At 43.2% G+C, this 6027-nt stretch overlaps 2 pseudogenes; both read right to left on the bottom strand.

Moving 5' to 3' along the window:
• Window positions 1–2162: 2162 nt before the first annotated feature.
• On the bottom strand, window positions 2163–3749 carry LOC105729413 (protein LSM14 homolog A-like; annotated as a pseudogene).
• Window positions 3750–4796: 1047 nt separating this feature from the next.
• On the bottom strand, window positions 4797–5299 carry LOC105729702 (peptidyl-prolyl cis-trans isomerase A-like; annotated as a pseudogene).
• Between the last annotated feature and the right edge of the window lie 728 nt (window positions 5300–6027).

The following is a 6027-nucleotide window of genomic DNA, read 5'->3' as shown; positions in this document are numbered from 1 at the left end:
TACGTGGCGTTCTGTGTAATTGATCTAGTAGATGGAAGGAAAGGTCTACTTTAATTCACTAGAAATGCAATGAAGGGATAACCCTTCTTATGAAAAATCAAGCATGTGAGAAGTGACAAGAGACCAAAGTGACCTTGTTCCTGAGGGAGTAAATTTGTGCCCGGGATCTCATTTCTTCTTGCCTGCCGGTCTGCATTCCAGCAGTTATTTTTCTTTCCTAAGATACCATTCTCTCTTCACTGAATCCTTTTTTAGTTAGCATCAATGCCTTTTGTTACTTGCAGTAGTGATAACTAGCTGCCTACCCAGTCCCATTCTCTGTGGCTTCCTTTTGATATATAGGATCCTCAGGGTTTATCTGGATACACGTTGGTTCAGCTAGAAACTGCATTTCCTAGCCTCTCTCTTATAGTTGGGTGTGGACATGAGTGGTATATGTGATTTTTGGGTTGTGGCCTTATAAGGAAGCCAATCATTTTCTGTTTTCTCTTTACCCCTTTTTGCAGATGAGAATGTAGGAATGTTAATATGCTGATGGGGCATATTATTCACCCTGCAAAGGTGAGAGCAATACCTTAGAGGGAGATGGATGAATAAGATGGATTTTTAGATGATCTTGAGGAGCAGAGCTACCTCCTAGCCTGGTACTTCTCATTTATCTTTGGGTGGTTAAGTGAGAGAGTAATAAAGTTTTATCTTTTGAGCTACTGATAACTTAAATGAATAAATAATCCTTTTTAAACCACCTCTACCTTGGGATCCCCTTTGTCTGTTGCCCATTTTTTTTTGTTTCCTTTTGCAGCAGAAATTTTCAAGAGTTGTTTATATTTGCTGTCCCTTCTTCCTCACCACTGTTTCTTTAGACTGATCATTTGAGCTCATCATGTGAATTACTCTTCCTGTCAGTGACTTCTTCCTCTGCCTCCCCCAAGTCTTCCTCTGCCTCCCCCAAGTCTTCCTCTGTCTCCCCCAAGTCACTAGTGACATCATCATCTACCACTTGTGCAGGTCAGAACCCCTGGAGTCATCCTCATCCTTGATTTTTTTTCCTCCTCATCTCATGTTAAGTCTCGTCACTTCTGTCTTTGTAATGTAAACTGGACCTGACTACATCTCACTTTTTTCACTGGTAAAAACCTAGGTTGAACTTTTGTCATCTGGCAAACTGCCAACAGACTTCGCTGCTTCCACTCCTGTCTCTGTTCTCCTCCCTCATTCTCACCATACACAGTAGCAAAAGAATGTTAAATGTTATTCAGATCATATCATTCTGCTTACTGGCTTTCTGATACACTTAACACTGAAACGAAAACTTAACATTTTATCATGGAAATAAAGCCTTCCTCTCAGTCACTTACGAGGCTCCATATCTGTGGTTCTCAACCAGGGGAGATTTTGCCCTCAGGGGATGTCTGAAGACATTCTTGGTTGTCACAAATTGGGGTAGGTTGCTGCTGGCATCTAGTGGGCAGAGGCAAAGGTGGCTGGTAAACATCCAGCATCCAATAATGCACAGAACAACTCCCAACAGCAAAAAATTATGTAGTCTAAAATGTTTGTAATGTTATCACGCATATGGCTCCTGGCTGCTTCTCTGACCTCATCTTCCACTCTCCTCTTCTTTGTTCACTGGGCTGCAGTCTTAGTGATGTTCCTTTTTTTTTTCCTGACTTTAAAATGTTTATTCTTTAAAAAATTAGTTGCTTTTTATACAGCTATACAAAGTTTTTATTGTTTCTTTGGCAATGGAATATAATGGAATTTTACAACTATATAGAAAAGTTACCTTTGCCTAAGAAACAGTATTTACTGTGTGTACATAGTTGACTGACAAAATTCTCTACCATCCAGCACCCTAATTAACTGATGAAATAAGCTACCTCATATTACAGGATTCCCCAAAAGAAAGGAGGAAAAAGATACACACACACACACACGCACACACATACACACATGCACACATACAAACACAACCTTCTGTGGCTCAAAACACAGTATCACGGCCCTATCTGCAGGCAACTTGCAATTGCCAAATACAATTTAGTGATAAAAAAACCTTTCAGTGATGAAAAAATACTTGTAAGTCCCACTGAAGTACTACTTTAGTTTAACTATACATAAGAAATTACTTAAGCTTCGGCTATTCCAAATATATTTAATGCTCACTTTGTAAGATTAGCCTTCCACCCCCATAAGTAACTGCATTTTATCTTTGAAATTAAGCAGAAAAACAAACAAAAAACTAAAACCTAGTGCTGGTGACAGATGTACAGCGAATTCACTTCTTGATTCTTCGCAAAGACTGAAATCAATTTTCAGGACCACGAAGAGCTAGAAATTCACCTATTTTCAGAGGCTTGTTTGTAGACTATGCAGCAACTTTGTTGTCTTTCCTATATTCAAAATCTGCAAACTCCCGGCCCCCAGGACCTCCTCTGAATCCACCATGAAATCCTCGAGGGGCAGTGAAGGTACCACCTCTGCCACCACCACGCCCTCTGCCACCACGGAAACCAAGACCTCCTTTGCCTCTGTATCCCCCACGACCACGGTTTGGACGAAGTGGGATTCCAAATGTTTCAGCATTTAATCTTCTTTCTTCAGCCCAGGTTGGTCTCCGTTCTCTACTGTCATCACAAGAAATATTATCAAAGAAGGATTTAGTTTTGTCATAATAGCAATTAGGTCCAAGTGGATCTTCTTCATCAGCATTTCCTTCACTGTTTTGAGTATCAACTCCTGAGTCTCCTTTATCTTCACCATTTACAGGCTTCTCCTGTTTCTCAAGTTTATCTTCTTTTAATTTAAGCTTATTATGAAACTCTCTGTCAGTCTCTTCCTTGTTGAATTGTGCATTTGTACTTTCAAAGTTAAAGTCTTTCTCAAATTTCATTGGCCCATCTCGCTGAGTACCAAATCCTCCCCTGCCACCCTGATGACCCCCACGCCCTCTCCTTGGAGCTGAAGGAGCACCTGGAGCTACTTGTCTCATTATCATTTCTGAGTTGCTCATTTTCTGGCCTTGAAACTTAGTGTACTTCACCTTGCCTGTGCTCCTGATTCTCTATTGCTTTTTGGCTGGTAGATGGCAAAGGCCTGGTTGATACAGGACTCCTTCTCCTAACAGGTGCTGGAGCAGGTAAGTGGGCCGAGACGGTCTGCACTGCTTGTTCCATGGTTGGACTTTTTCTCAAAGGGTCTAACTGAGGGCTTGAACGACCTTGAGATAACTGTGTTTTTAGGGATCTTGTATCCTATGTAAAGGCAGAACCAACTGCATTACTTTGGGGTAAGGTACCACTATTTGATGTTTATGTTCCAAAGGATGTCAAAGAGCTTCCAGCAACACCAACAGCACCAAACTGCCGCCCAACTAAGGAACTTGGACTAAACTGACTGTATGTGGGCATCCTGCCGAAAGGCCTATAGGAACCCATGGACTGGAATGAAGAAGTCAATCAGCCTAGTGAGGACAGAACAATAGCTGGGTCTTGAGGCAAAGAACACTGTGGCTCACAAACAGTGAGGTCTTTAATGTCACTCCCACGGAATATAATGTATTCAAAGACTTCATCTCGAGGTGGTATTGGACGATCTGTTGGTCTGTCTTCTGTACCAAAGGATCGAACTTTGGCGAGGGCTGCGGTGGAGTTTTCGGTGTCTATGGTGTAGAGGATGCCCTCGTAGTGGATCTCTGCCTTGGATATGAGGCTGATCTTGCTGCCAATGTAAGGGGTGCCCCCGCTCATGGCGCCGCCGTCGCCGCCACCCCGGGCCGCTCGCAGAGAGGCAGATCCCACGCTGCTGTTGCCAGCTCCGCCGCCCGCTCGCTGCTCCATGGGCGCCTACAGCAGCCGCTTCAGACCCAACGTGGCGGCCGTGCCGGCTCTGCTACCCTCCCCCAGCCTCCCGCCCTCAAGCCGCGGTGCGGCGGCCTTTTTTTTTTTTTTTTTAAGTAGACTTTATTTTTAGGTTCATAGCAAAACTGAGCCAAAGGTGCAGAGGTTTCCCATATACCGCCTATCTCCACACATATGCAGCTTCCCCCGTTATCAGCATCCCGCGTCAGAGTCACATGTTTGTTAACAGTTGATGAACCTACATTGACACATCATTATCACCCAAAGTCCATAGGTTATGTTAGAATCCATTCCTTTTTTCCACCTATTCTGGGGGAAAAAAAGAAAAACAAAAAGACTTACTCTTGGTATTGTATCTTCTATGGATTTGGACAAATTTAATAATGACATGTATCCACATCATAGTATCTTCTTTTTTTTTTTTTGAGATGAAGTTTTGCTCTTGTTACCCAGGCTGGAGTGCAATGGCTTGTCTCGGCTCACCGCAACCACCACCTCCTGGGTTCAAGCGATCCTCCTGCCTCAGCCTCCCGAGTAGCTGGGACTACAGGCGTGCGCCACTATGCCTGGCTAATTTTTGTATTTTTAGTAGAGACGGGGTTTCACCATGTTGACCAGGATGGTCTCGATCTCTTGACCTCGTGATCCACCCGCCTAGGCCTCTCAAAGTGCTGGGATTACAGGTGTGAGCCACCGTGCCTGTCTCCACATCATAGTTATCTTTTTTTTTTTTTTTTTTTTTGTTATTTAGTCTTTATTTCATAATCATAAACTTAACTCTGCAATCCAGCTAGGCATGGAAGGGAACAAGGAAAACATGGAACCCAAAGGGAACTGCAGAGAGCACAGATTTTAGGATAGTATGAGCAAATGGGGTGGAGGGTTGCTCTTCTGAGCTACAGAAGGAGTGGTCTGGTTGTTAAGATAAAACACAAGTCAAACTTTATAAAGTTGTCCACAGTCAGCAATGGTGATCTTCTTGCTGGTCTTGCCATTCCTGGACCCAAAGCGCTCCATGGCCTCCACAATATTCATGCCTTCTTTCATCTTGCCAAAGACCACATGCTTGCCATCCAACCACTCAGTCTTGACAGTGCAGATGAAAAACTGGGAACCGTTTGTGTTGGGTCCAGCATTTGCCATGGACAAGATGCCGGGACCTGTATGCTTTAGGATGAAGTTCTCATCATCAAATTTTTCCCCGTAGATGGACTTGCCACCAGTGCCATTATGGCGTGTGAAGCCACCACCCTGACACATAAACCCTGAAATAATTCTGTGAAAGCAGAAACCCTTATACCAAATCCTTTCTCTCCAGTGCTCAGAGCATGAAAGTTTTCTGCTGTCTTTGGAACCTTGTCTGCAAACAGCTTGAAGGAGATGCGGCCCAAGGGCTCGCCATTGATGGCAATGTCGAAGAACATGGTAGGATTGACCATGGCTGACACTACAAGGTTCCAGGCGGCGGCGGTGTCTGCAAAGCCCATAGTATCTTATAGAGTAGTTTGACTCTGCTGAAAATCTTCTGTGATTTGGCTGTTCATCTGTCCCTCTCCTCAACCCCTGCCAGCCACCAGCTTCTTTACAGTTTCCATACTTTTGCCTTTTCCAGAAGGTCAAATAGTTGGAATCATACAGTGTGTAGCCTTCTCAGAGTAGCTTCTTTCACTTAGGATAAATATTTAAGTTTCTTCCATGTCTTTTTGTGGCTTGATTGCTTATTTCTTTTTAGTGCTGAGTAATATTCCATTGTCTGGATGTACTACAGTTTATTCATTCACCTCCTGAAAGACATCTTGGTTACTTCTAAGTTTTGGAAACTATGAATAAAGTTGCTGTAAGCATCCATGTGCAGGTTTTTTTTTTTTTTTTTTTTTTACGTTTTCAACTTGGGTAAATACCAAAGCACACGGTTGCGGGATCATATGTTAAAAATACATTTATTTTTGCAAGAAACGGCAACAGTGTCTTCCCAAGTGGCTGTGCCATTTTGCAGCCTCACCAGCAGTGAATGAGAGTTGCTGTTGCCCCACATCCTTGTCCACATTTGGTGTTGTCAGTGTTTTAGATTTTGGCCATACTTATGGGTGTGTGGTATATGACTTTTTTTTCTTCCCTTTGTATAAAAGCACATTCTGTCTCAAGGATTTGTGCATGCTGTTCCTTT

Source organism: Aotus nancymaae, unplaced genomic scaffold, assembly GCF_030222135.1.
Source record: "Aotus nancymaae isolate 86718 unplaced genomic scaffold, 86718_ANA_hifiasm-v0.15.2.pri h1tg000012l, whole genome shotgun sequence".
NCBI classification, from domain to species: domain Eukaryota; kingdom Metazoa; phylum Chordata; class Mammalia; order Primates; family Aotidae; genus Aotus; species Aotus nancymaae.
This window is presented reverse-complemented; position numbering and strand designations above follow the sequence as displayed.